Below are 14,584 nucleotides of genomic sequence, written 5' to 3'. Positions count from 1 at the left end.
ACTAGCTGTAAACTGCCTTCATCCTACCACACTAGCTGTAAACTGCCTTCATCCTACCACACTAGCTGTATACTGCCTTCATCCTACCACACTAACTGTATACTGCCTTCATCCTACCACACTAGCTGTATACTGCCTTCATCCTACCACACTAGCTGTAAACTGCCTTCATCCTACCACACTAGCTGTAAACTGCCTTCATCCTACCACACTAGCTGTAAACTGCCTTCATCCTACCACACTAGCTGTAAACTGCCTTCATCCTACCACACTAGCTGTAAACTGCCTTCATCCTACCACACTAGCTGTAAACTGCCTTCATCCTACCACACTAGCTGTATACTGCCTTCATCCTACCACACTAGCTATATACTGCCTTCATCCTACCACACTAGCTGTATACTGCCTTCATCCTACCACACTAGCTGTATATGTCACTTAGGAGACACACAGACACACACACTTAAACGATCTCCATGTCCTCGTTAGTTAATTACAGAACGGTGACTAAACCACTGCTTTGATCAAAATAGTCTCTCTCTGGCTGCAGTTTGAACATGCACACACACACACACACACACACACACACACACACACACACACACACACACACACACACACACACACACACACACACACACACACACACACCTTTGATGTGGTCAGACAGATTTCATAAAAGAGGTAATCATGTCAGAACATTTCCAGCAGCTTCCATCTCTGTTTCAGCTGTTTGATCCCTTTCCAACTCCCTACCCGTCCGTCACTGACTAGTCCTCTCTTTCTCTCCACTTCCCCCTCTCTTATTCTCCCTCTTCCTCAACAGATCAGCGCTGGGCAATAATTGTGGCTCGAGGGCCACGTCGGATTGAGTGGTGGGCCGGACAGGTTTCATCCTGAACGATTTGCTCATCAGAGAAAAGGGGCGGATACATGAAAAAGCTTAGATTCATTATAATTTCTATATACTTTCACATGTTGGATGTTCAAGGGCGGCCTGGAGTGTTTTGTAAGTCAAAATCCCAAACATTTCAACCAAAACACTCCGACCTCCGCAGGCCAGATTGAGCTGGATGTTTCCTTGCTATAGAGGAGGAGAGCCTTGTTAAAATGTCATCCTGCAGATTACATCTTAAAGGCACAAACTTCATACTCCTCAGATATGGCTTGTGTCTGCCTTCATCCTACCACACGAGCTGTATACTGCCTTCATCCTACCACACTAGCTGTATACTACCTTCATCCTACCACACTATCTGTATACTACCTTCATCCTACCACACGAGCTGTATACTACCTTCATCCTACCACACGAGCTGTATACTGCCTTCATCCTACCGCACTATGGATTCACACAATGACTGTCTGAGGGTTGAAATGGATTCACACAATGACTGTCTGAGGGTTGAAATGGATTCACACAGTGACTGTCTGAGGGTTGATCTGGATTCACACAGTGACTGTCTGAGGGTTGAAATGGATTCACACAGTGACTGTCTGCGGGTTGATCTGGATTCACACAGTGACTGTCTGAGGGTTGATCTGGATTCACACAGTGACTGTCTGAGGGTTGATCTGGATTCACACAGTGACTGTCTGCGGGTTGATCTGGATTCACACAGTGACTGTCTGAGGGTTGAAATGTGTTTCCTATTTATCATCAGCACCTACTACTAGTAAAGAGGGAGGGGAGAGGAAAGGAGAGATGAGGAGAGGAGGAGAATGTACACAGCTACCTATTCTCGACAATATACAGTACAGGTATATGTAAAAAAAATAGCATCCTACCACAGCTTCAGTCTGTATATCAGTCATGCTTTTAACTGTATAAATTATTCAAATGAAAGTGAGCAATCAGATGTTGATGTTGAATGAAGGAAACGGTTGAAATCAATCCCAGAAGGCTGTGACAGGGCAGTATTTTCACGTCCAGATGAAATGCATGCCCAAATTCAACTGCCTGCTACTCATCCCCAGAAGATAAGATATGCATATTATTAGTAGATTTAGATAGAAACACTCTGAAGTTTGAATCATGTCTGTGAGTATAACAGAACGTATTTAGCAGGCGAAACCCTGAGGTATAGAATAGACTGAATAAAGTGTTGTTTGGAATGACATTATGATACTGTCAGGATTTATATCACTACACCTTGAAATAAATGGTGATTTTTATCACCACACCTTGAAATAAATGGTGATTTTTATCACCACACCTTGAAATAAATGGTGATTTATATCACCACACCTTGAAATAAATGGTGATTTATATCACCACACCTTGAAATAAATGGTGATTTATATCACCACACCTTGAAATAAATGGTGATTTATATCACCACACCTTGAAATAAATGGTGATTTATATCACCACACCTTGAAATAAATGGTGATTTATATCACCACACCTTGAAATAAATGGTGTTTTTTATCACCACACCTTGAAATAAATGGGGATTTATATCACCACACCTTGAAATAAATGGTGTTTTTTATCACCACACCTTGAAATAAATGGAGATTTTTCAACCATTCAATGGGTCCTGGACAGGCAGCGCTGCATCCAAAATGGCTCCCTATGTAGTGCATTACTTTTCACCAGGGTCTATAGGGTAGTGCACTACTTTTCACCAGGGTCTATAGGGTAGTGCACTACTTTTGACCAGGGTCTATAGGGTAGTGCACTACTTTTGACCAGGGTCTATAGGGTAGTGCACTACTTTTGACCAGGGTCTATAGGGTAGTGCACTACTTTTGACCAGGGTCTATAGGGTAGTGCACTACTTTTGACCAGGGTCTATAGGGTAGTGCACTACTTTTGACCAGGGTCTATAGTGTAGTGCACTACTTTTGACCAGGATCTATAGGGTAGTGCACTACTTTTGACCAGGGTCTATAGAGTAGTGCATTACTTTTGACCAGGGCGTATAGAGTAGTGCACTACATAGGGAATAGGGTGCCATGTGGGACAGACTAATTTCAGAACCAATGAAAGAGGCAATCACAGAGCCACACATGGATCTTTAACCAATAGAATGTAATTTAAATGAGATGGTGAAGAGAGACAGAGTGACATTCACAGACGACACGCAGGCGTCTACCCTGAGGAGTCTGTTATACCTCAACTCTCTTCCCATCAGGCTTTGATTAGGAAAGTGGCTAATAACCCCACAGGATAAACACAGAGACATCAGCTGTCTCTAACCACCTTTATGACCTCATCAACATGGGACATGGAGCCATGACACACACACACAACCATCCCTCTATAGCCCTGCATGTTATAGTGACCCTATCCCTCATCAACATGGGACATGGAGCCATGACACACACACACAACCATCCCTCTATAGCCCTGCATGTTATAGTGACCCTATCCCTCATCAACATGGGACATGGAGCCATGACACACACACAACCATCCCTCTATAGCCCTGCATGTTATAGTGACCCTATCCCTCATCAACATGGGACATGGAGCCATGACACACACACACAACCATCCCTCTATAGCCCTGCATGTTATAGTGACCCTATCCCTCATCAACATGGGACATGGAGCCATGACACACACACACAACCATCCCTCTATAGCCCTGCATGTTATAGTGACCCTATCCCTCATCAACATGGGACATGGAGCCATGACACACACACACAACCATCCCTCTATAGCCCTGCATGTTATAGTGACCCTATCCCTCATCAACATGGGACATGGAGCCATGACACACACACACAACCATCCCTCTATAGCCCTGCATGTTATAGTGACCCTATCCCTCATCAACATGGGACATGGAGCCATGACACACACACACAACCATCCCTCTATAGCCCTGCATGTTATAGTGACCCTATCCCTCATCAACATGGGACATGGAGCCATGACACACACACACAACCATCCCTCTATAGCCCTGCATGTTATAGTGACCCTATCCCTCATCAACATGGGACATGGAGCCATGACACACACACAACCATCCTTCTATAGCCCTGCATGTTATAGTGACCCTATCCCTCATCAACATGGGACATGGAGCCATGACACACACACACAACCATCCCTCTATAGCCCTGCATGTTATAGTGACCCTATCCCTCATCAACATGGGACATGGAGCCATGACACACACACACAACCATCCCTCTATAGCCCTGCATGTTATAGTGACCCTATCCCTCATCAACAGAAGGGGACATACATGGTACATGCAGCAGCTCAGTTCAGGGACCTGATCATCATTCATTCAGAGGCAGAGAGAGAGGAGGAGTAGGTAAACCATGTGACAGACAAACTAACGTAACTACACACACACACACACACATGTTATAGTGACACACACACACACACACACACACACACACCAAGGTCTTGTAATGGAGCAGCCACAGTACTGGAGTTATGATACATGTTTACTGGAAGTGATGGGAGAGGGAGATCATCATTCATTCAGAGGCAGAGAGAGAGAGAGTAGGTAAACCATGAGACAGACAAAGAGAGACAGAGAGAGACACAGAGAGAGAGAGAGAGAGAGAGAGACAGAGGAGTAATGGAGCAGACAGTACTGGAGTTATGAGAGAGACTGGAGAGTGATGTGAGAGAGAGAGAGAGAGAGAGAGAGAGAGAGAGAGAGAGAGAGAGAGAGAGAGAGAGAGAGAGAGAGAGAGAGAGAGAGAGAGAGAGCGCAGTGGAGCTCAACCAACATTGTAGATAAAACATATATTTATCTGTTTATTTATTTTCACACTTCAACTATTTGTAATTGTTACAACACTGTACATAGTCATAATACATAACACAACATTTGAAATGTCTATATTATTTAAACACTTTTGTGATTGTAGTGTTTACTGATTTTATTTATTATTTTAGTATTTTTTTATATATTTTTTAAAATTGTATTTCCCTTTTGTTTATTGTATATTCCATTTGCCTTGGCAATGTAAACATACACTGCATGACCAAAAATATGTGGATACCTGCTTGTTAAACATCTCATTTCAAAATCATGGGCATTAATATGGATTTGGTCCCCTGTTTGCTGCTATAACAGCCTCAAGTCTTCTGGGAGGCTTTCCATTAGATATTAGAACATTGCTGCGGGGATTTGCTTCCATTCAGCCACAAGAGCATTAGTGATGTTGGGCACTGATGTTGGGTGATTAGGCCTGGCTCGCAGTCGGCGTTCCAATTCATCCCAAAGTTGTTTGATGGGGTTGAGGTCAGGGCTCTGTGCAAGCCAGTCAAGTTCTTCCACACCGATCTCAACAAAGCATTTCTATATGAACCTCTCTCGGTACACAGGGGCATTGTCATGCTGAAAAGGGAAAATGCTTTCCCCAAACTGTTACCACAACGTTGGAATCACAGAATCGTATAGAATGTCTCATGGACAGGGCTGCAGTGGAGCAGGTTGAGAGCTTCAAGTTCCTTGGCATCCACGTCACCAAAAAACTAACATGGTCCAAGCACACCAAGACAGTCGTGAAGAGGGCACAACAAAATCTATTCCCCTCAGGAGACTGAAAAGATTTGGCATGGGTCCTCAGATCTTCAAAAGGTTGTACAGCTGCACCATTGAGAGCCCTGACTGGTTGCATCACTGCCTGGTATGGCAACTGCTCGACCGCAAGGCACTACAGAGGGTAGTGCGAACGGCCCAGTACATCACTAGGGCCAAGCTTCCTGCCATCCAGGACCTCTATACCAGGCGGTGTCAGAGGAAGGCCCTAAAAATTGTCAAAGAATCCAGCCACCCTAAGCACTATGCATTGGGGACGGTAGCATTCTCCTAGCTTCCGCCAAACCCAAACTCAGCCGTCAAACTGCCAGATGGTGAAGCGTGATTCGTAGCTCCAGAGAACACGTTTCCACTCCTCCAGACTCCAGAGATTTACACCACTACAGACAACGCTTGGCGCATGGTGATATTAGGCTTTTGTGTGGCTGCTCGCCCATGGAAACCCATTTCATGAAGCTCCCAATTAACAGTTATTGTGCTCATGTTGCTTCCAGAGGCAGTTTGGTTCGGTTCGGTTATGGAGATCACATGGCTGTGTGCTGGATTTTATACACCTGTCAACAACAGGTGTGGCTGAAACAGCTGAATCCACTCATTTGAAGGGGCTTCCATTTATAGGGGCTTCCAGCATATATAGTGTGTTTCCCAGCCAATAAAGCCCTTTTAATTGATTTGAATTGAGAGAGATAGAGAGAGAACAGGAGGAGTGTGCATTAAAGTGTGTGTGTGTGTGCGTGTGTGTGTTTGTGTGTGTTTGGAAGCATGTGTGTGGGTGTGTGCCTGTTTACGAATGTGCATACATGAATGTGTTTGTTTGTTAGTCCATGTCTGAGCAAGACACAGACAGAGAGAGCAGGTGAAGACAGAGAGACAAAAATAATAGCTAAAAGCCTGTCAAAACCTAACGCCTCCAATCCATCAGACACAGTGGTACACACACACACACACACACACACACACACACACACACACAGACAGAGAGACAAAAATAATAGCACACACACACACCACACACACACACACACACACACACACACACACACACACACACACACACACACACACACACACACACACACACACACACACTTCTCCCTTTATCAAGCATGTATTTATCCATGTTTACCTTCGTGTGGTTAAAGACATGATGAGGACATGGTGTGTTGCCAGCTATTCTCCTGATGAGACTTGGTTCAGGCAGAGTTTTCTCTGAGTAGTTTCGGGTCACTGGCTGTCTATAAGTCATCAGATAAATCACCTGGCTGCATCTCAGTAATCTACACTGGACTCTTTCATAGACCTTTTGTCTAGTTCAATGGGTGCGTCTCTATCGTTACAAAAAGAAGAGTAACTCCACTTGTAAGAAAATGGATGCATCTCAATAATATCAGGTGGATTCCTTCCTCACCTTGTGTAGTTAAATTGGTGCATCTTAATGGCTGAAAAAAGAGGTCTACTTTATTGTCCTCTTTTCAGAAAATGGGTGCATCTTGATAGTCTAAAAGGGCATCCTTCCTCTCTTTGTCTTAGGCGATGAGTGCATCTTGATAGTCTAAAGGGGCATCCTTCCTCTCTTTGTCTTAGGCGATGAGTGCATCTTGATAGTCTAGAGGCATCCTTCCTCTCTTTGTCTTAGGCGATGAGTGCATCTTGATAGTCTAGAGGCATCCTTCCTCTCTTTGTCTTAGGCGATGGGTGCATCTTGATAGTCTAAAGGGGCATCCTTCCTCTCTTTGTCTTAGGCGATGGGTGCATCTTGATAGTCTAGAGGCATCCTTCCTCTCTTTGTCTTAGGCGATGAGTGCATCTTGATAGTCTAGAGGCATCCTTCCTCTCTTTGTCTTAGGCGATGAGTGCATCTTGATAGTCTAAAGGGGCATCCTTCCTCTCTTTGTCTTAGGCGATGGGTGCATCTTGATAGTCTAAAGGGGCATCCTTCCTCTCTTTGTCTTAGGCGATGGGTGCATCTTGATAGTCTAAAGGGGCATCCTTCCTCTCTTTGTCTTAGGCGATGGGTGCATCTTGATAGTCTAAAGGGGCATCCTTCCTCTCTTTGTCTTAGGCGATGGGTGCATCTTGATAGTCTAGAGGCATCCTTCCTCTCTTTGTCTTAGGCGATGAGTGCATCTTGATAGTCTAGAGGCATCCTTCCTCTCTTTGTCCTAGGCGATGGGTGCATCTTGATAGTCTAGAGGCATCCTTCCTCTCTTTGTCTTAGGCGATGAGTGCATTTTGATAGTCTAAAGGGGCATCCTTCCTCTCTTTGTCTTAGGCGATGGGTGCATCTTGATAGTCTGAAGGGGCATCCTTCCTCTCTTTGTCTTAGGCGATGGGTGCATCTCCATACTGAGGTCTAACGTTGATTCCTTCCTCGCCAATTGTAAGAAAATGGGTGCATCGTTATAGTCTAATGTGGATTCCTTCATTTCCTTATCTCCTTTCCTTCTTCTGCACTAAAACAATAGGTGGTGAAAACCTGTTGCTTCCTGTCAACGGGGGAATGAGAGGACAGTAGGAAGACATTTTGAAGTCCAAGATGATTAATATCAATTTAAAAACAAAGGATGTGGAAGTCTGGGTTTCTCCCCTTAAAATCAATTAATAGATCATCACTTAGAAACATCGACCAAACCCAGGCCAAAGTGAGCATGACCTGTTGGGAAAACATTTAACATATAAAAAATGCATACGATCAATGTAAAATCTGTGCAGTCAATGTAAAATCTGTGCAGTCAATGTAAAATCTGTGCAGTCAATGTAAAATCTGTGCAGTCAATGTAAAATCTGTGCAGTCAATGTAAAATCTGTGCAGTCAATGTAAAATCTGTGCAGTCAATGTAAAATCTGTGCGTGGTACAATAGAGAGAGATGGAGAGAGCGAGCGCGGGAGATAGAGATAGATAGAGAGAGAGAGAATGATATGGAGAGTGAGAGATATATGGAGGGAGAGAGTAAATTATGTTAGAAGTGTTTACTAGCTCTGCAGTTCCATAATCAGATTCTGTTCTCTCTCTGTCTCTCTCTATTTGTTAACAATAACATAAACAGCATCACATATTCCGGTTATAAATCATTTCGACTCAAAACACATTTTGCATACAGGCCTACATCAAACTCCCCCGTTTATACGAGCCTGGATAGGCTATGATGACAGTGTTGCCTGGTATTCCATCATGTTGAGGTACATCACACGACAGTGTTTCCATCATGTTGGTGTACTTCACACGACAGTGTTTCCATCATGTTGGTGTACTTCACACGACAGTGTTTCCATCATGTTGGTGTACTTCACACGACAGTGTTTCCATCATGTTGGTGTACTTCACACGACAGTGTTTCCATCATGTTGGTGTACTTCACACGACAGTGTTTCCATCATGTTGGTGTACTTCACACGACAGTGTTTCCATCATGTTGGTGTACTTCACACGACAGTGTTTCCTCATGTTGGTGTACTTCACACGACAGTGTTTCCATCATGTTGGTGTACTTCACACAACAGTGTTTCCTGATATTCCATCATGTTGGTGTACTTCACACGACAGTGTTTCCATCATGTTGGTGTACTTCACACAATAGTGTTTCCATCATGTTGGTGTACTTCACACGACAGTGTTGCCTGATATTCCATCATGTTGGTGTACTTCACACGACAGTGTTTCCATCATGTTGGTGTACTTCACACGACAGTGTTTCCATCATGTTGGTGTACTTCACACGACAGTGTTTCCATCATGTTGGTGTACTTCACACGACAGTGTTGCCTGATATTCCATCATGTTGGTGTACTTCACGAAACTGATAAAGTGTTTCCTGATATTCCATCATGTTGGTGTACTTCACACGACAGTGTTTCCTGATATTCTATCATGTTGGTGTACTTCACACGACAGTGTTTCCTGATATTCCATCATGTTGGTGTACTTCACACGACAGTGTTTCCTGATATTCTATCATGTTGGTGTATCAGTGTTTCCATCATGTTGGTGTACTTCACACGACAGTGTTTCCATCATGTTGGTGTACTTCAGTGTTTCCATCATGTTGGTGACAGTGTTTCCTGATATTCTATCATGTTGGTGTACTTCACACGACAGTGTTGCATGATATTCTATCATGTTGGTGTACTTCACACGACAGTGTTTCCTGATATTCTATCATGTTGGTGTACTTCACACGACAGTGTTTCCATCATGTTGGTGTACTTCACACGACAGTGTTTCCATCATGTTGGTGTACTTCACACGACAGTGTTTCCATCATGTTGGTGTACTTCACACGACAGTGTTGCATGATAGTCTATCATGTTGGTGTACTTCACACGACAGTGTTGCATGATATTCTATCATGTTGGTGTACTTCACACGACAGTGTTGCATGATATTCTATCATGTTGGTGTACTTCACACGACAGTGTTGCATGATAGTCTATCATGTTGGTGTACTTCACACGACAGTGTTGCATGATATTCTATCATGTTGGTGTACTTCACACAACAGTGTTGCATGATAGTCTATCATGTTGGTGTACTTCACACGACAGTGTTGCATGATATTCTATCATGTTGGTGTACTTCACACGACAGTGTTGCATGATATTCTATCATGTTGGTGTACTTCACACGACAGTGTTGCATGATATTCTATCATGTTGGTGTACTTCACACGACAGTGTTGCATGATATTCTATCATGTTGGTGTACTTCACACGACAGTGTTGCATGATATTCTATCATGTTGGTGTACTTCACACGACAGTGTTGCATGATATTCTATCATGTTGGTGTACTTCACACGACAGTGTTGCATGATATTCTATCATGTTGGTGTACTTCACACGACAGTGTTGCATGATTCTATCATGTTGGTGTACTTCACACGACAGTGTTGCATGATATTCTATCATGTTGGTGTACTTCACACGACAGTGTTGCATGATATTCTATCATGTTGGTGTACTTCACACGACAGTGTTGCATGATAGTCTATCATGTTGGTGTACTTCACACGACAGTGTTGCATGATATTCTATCATGTTGGTGTACTTCACACGACAGTGTTCATGATATTCATCATGTTGGTGTACTTCACACGACAGTGTTGCATGATAGTCTATCATGTTGGTGTACTTCACACGACAGTGTTGCATGATATTCTATCATGTTGGTGTACTTCACACGACAGTGTTGCATGATATTCTATCATGTTGGTGTACTTCACACGACAGTGTTGCATGATAGTCTATCATGTTGGTGTACTTCACACGACAGTGTTGCATGATATTCTATCATGTTGGTGTACTTCACACGACAGTGTTGCATGATATTCTATCATGTTGGTGTACTTCACACGACAGTGTTGCATGATATTCTATCATGTTGGTGTACTTCACACGACAGTGTTGCATGATATTCTATCATGTTGGTGTACTTCACACGACAGTGTTGCATGATAGTCTATCATGTTGGTGTACTTCACACGACAGTGTTGCATGATATTCTATCATGTTGGTGTACTTCACACGACAGTGTTGCATGATATTCTATCATGTTGGTGTACTTCACACGACAGTGTTGCATGATAGTCTATCATGTTGGTGTACTTCACACGACAGTGTTGCATGATATTCTATCATGTTGGTGTACTTCACACAACAGTGTTGCATGATAGTCTATCATGTTGGTGTACTTCACACGACAGTGTTGCATGATATTCTATCATGTTGGTGTACTTCACACGACAGTGTTGCATGATATTCTATCATGTTGGTGTACTTCACACGACAGTGTTGCATGATATTCTATCATGTTGGTGTACTTCACACGACAGTGTTGCATGATATTCTATCATGTTGGTGTACTTCACACGACAGTGTTGCATGATATTCTATCATGTTGGTGTACTTCACACGACAGTGTTGCATGATATTCTATCATGTTGGTGTACTTCACACGACAGTGTTGCATGATATTCTATCATGTTGGTGTACTTCACACGACAGTGTTGCATGATATTCTATCATGTTGGTGTACTTCACACGACAGTGTTGCATGATAGTCTATCATGTTGGTGTACTTCACACGACAGTGTTGCATGATATTCTATCATGTTGGTGTACTTCACACGACAGTGTTGCATGATATTCTATCATGTTGGTGTACTTCACACGACAGTGTTGCATGATATTCTATCATGTTGGTGTACTTCACACGACAGTGTTGCATGATATTCTATCATGTTGGTGTACTTCACACGACAGTGTTGCATGATATTCTATCATGTTGGTGTACTTCACACGACAGTGTTGCATGATATTCTATCATGTTGGTGTACTTCACACGACAGTGTTGCATGATATTCTATCATGTTGGTGTACTTCACACGACAGTGTTGCATGATATTCTATCATGTTGGTGTACTTCACACGACAGTGTTGCATGATATTCTATCTTCACACGACTATCATGTTGGTGTACTTCACACGACAGTGTTGCATGATAGTCTATCATGTTGGTGTACTTCACACGACAGTGTTGCATGATATTCTATCATGTTGGTGTACTTCACACGACAGTGTTGCATGATATTCTATCATGTTGGTGTACTTCACACGACAGTGTTGCATGATAGTCTATCATGTTGGTGTACTTCACACGACAGTGTTGCATGATAGTCTATCATGTTGGTGTACTTCACACGACAGTGTTGCATGATATTCTATCATGTTGGTGTACTTCACACGACAGTGTTGCATGATATTCTATCATGTTGGTGTACTTCACACGACAGTGTTGCATGATATTCTATCATGTTGGTGTACTTTCAAGACAACGACTTCATTTTCTCATGGTGTTTCCGAAGAACAATGTTCAACATATATGATCTATCATGTTGGTTATGTTGTGTAGTCTACATGTTCTGTACATACCTTGTAAACAGAGAAGTGTTATATGATGTCAATCTGTTTTTGGCTATATAGAATGATGGGCCTATAGGCGTTATGTTGATGATATTCTATCATGTTGGTGTACTTGTAAACAGAGAAGTGTTATGATGTCAATCTGTTTTTGGCTAATAGAATGTTGCATGATATTCTATCATGTTGGTGTATTCTAACTTTCTGATATTCTATCATGTTTGTAAACAGAGAAGTATATATGATGTCAATCTGTTTTTGCTAATAGAATGATGGGCCTATCGTTATGATGATGTGTAGTCTAACTTTCTGTATTCTATCATGTTGGTGTAAACACGAAGCTATATATGATGTCAATCTGTTTTTGCTAATAGAATGATGGGCCTTAGGCGTTATGTTGATGTGTAGTCTAACTTTGTACCTTGTAAACAGAGAAGCTATATATGATGTCAATCTGTTTTTGGCTAATAGAATGATGGGCCTATAGGCGTTATCATGATGTGTAGTCTAACTTTCTGTACGTACCTTGTAAACAGAGTGTTGCATGATATTCTATCATGTCAATCTGTTTTTGGCTAATAGAATGATGGGCCTATAGGCGTTATGATGATGTGTATTCTAACATGTTCTGTACGTACCTTGTAAACAGTGTTGCATGATATTCTATCATGTCAATCTGTTTTTGGCTAATAGATCATGTTGGGCCTATAGGCGATATTATCATGATGGTGTATTCTAACTTTCTGATACGTATCATGTTTGTAAACAGAGAAGCTATATATGATTCAATCATGTTGGTGTAATAGAATGATGGGCCTATAGGTGTTATGATGATAGTCTATCATGTTGGTGTACCTTGTAAACAGAGAAGTGTTATGATGTCAATCTGTTGGCTAATAGAATGACTATAGGCGTTAGTGTTGATGTATTCTAACATTTGGTGTACTTGTAAACAGAGAAGTGTATATGATATTCAATCATGTTTTTGTAATAGAATGATGGGTGTTGCATGATGATGTTGGTGTCTAACTTTCTGTATTCGTACCTTGTAAACAGAGAAGCTATATATGATGTCAATCTGTTTTTGGCTAATAGAATGATGGGCCTATAGGCGTTATGATGTTGTGTATTCTAACAGTTTCTGATATTCGTATCATGTTTGTAAACAGAGAAGCTTCATTTTCTCATGGATGATGTCAATCTGTTCAACATATTAAATGATGGGCCTATAGGCGTTATGATGATGTGTATTCTAACTTTCTGTACGTACCTTGTAAACAGAGAAGCTATATATGATGTCAATCTGTTTTTGGCTAATAGAATGATGGGCCTATAGGCGTTATGATGATGTGTAGTCTAACTTTCTGTACGTACCTTGTAAACAGAGAAGCTATATATGATGTCAATCTGTTTTTGGCTAATAGAATGATGGGCCTATAGGCGTTATGATGATGTGTATTTTAACTTTCTGTACGTACCTTGTAAACAGAGAAGCTATATATGATGTCAATCTGTTTTTGGCTAATAGAATGATGGGCCTATAGGCGTTATGATGATGTGTATTCTAACTTTCTGTACGTACCTTGTAAACAGAGAAGCTATATATGATGTCAATCTGTTTTGGCTATTACAATGTGTCCGCAAAAGTGAATCCTAAATATTTCCCGTCACTTTCTCTATTCCTCTTCAATGTGTCCATAGACACACCCAGTATCACTCAGTTGACTAAATAAGTATACATTCCTCAAAACCATTTTCACACATTTTTGTAAGACGGGACAATCATATATCACGAAATTCGCCTTTATATACTGCCACTATGACAGGTCACCGTTTCCAAGTGAAGTACACCCCACTCTGCGACGCAAACATAACAGTATCTTACGCCTCTCTTCAAAAACAAGGAAAGTTTTAAATGCATATTGCTTATTATAAAAACGAACCAAAATACAACCAACAGTTGAATTCCACAACATGGTCGTTTAGTTATTAAAGTAGCTTACCTTGCATTATCAACACAAAGACGAGGAGCAGCAAAGTCCCTCGCGCAGCTTGATTCATCTCTCGTCCGGTAGTCTACTGGGGAACTGTCCCTACCCTGTGAAACAACGGCGATTTAGTCCGTTAACAGGAAACAGCA

General features: G+C 41.9%; 1 pseudogene; it reads right to left on the bottom strand.

The window, feature by feature from the left end:
* LOC124025779 overlaps nucleotides 1-14,584 on the bottom strand; it is a 54,501-nt pseudogene that overhangs the window by 39,200 nt on the left and 717 nt on the right.

This window comes from Oncorhynchus gorbuscha, unplaced genomic scaffold, assembly GCF_021184085.1.
Source record: "Oncorhynchus gorbuscha isolate QuinsamMale2020 ecotype Even-year unplaced genomic scaffold, OgorEven_v1.0 Un_scaffold_2446, whole genome shotgun sequence".
Classification (NCBI taxonomy): Eukaryota; Metazoa; Chordata; class Actinopteri; order Salmoniformes; family Salmonidae; genus Oncorhynchus; species Oncorhynchus gorbuscha.
The sequence above is the reverse complement of the archived record's forward strand: the minus strand, read 5'-3'. Positions and strand labels throughout refer to the sequence as shown.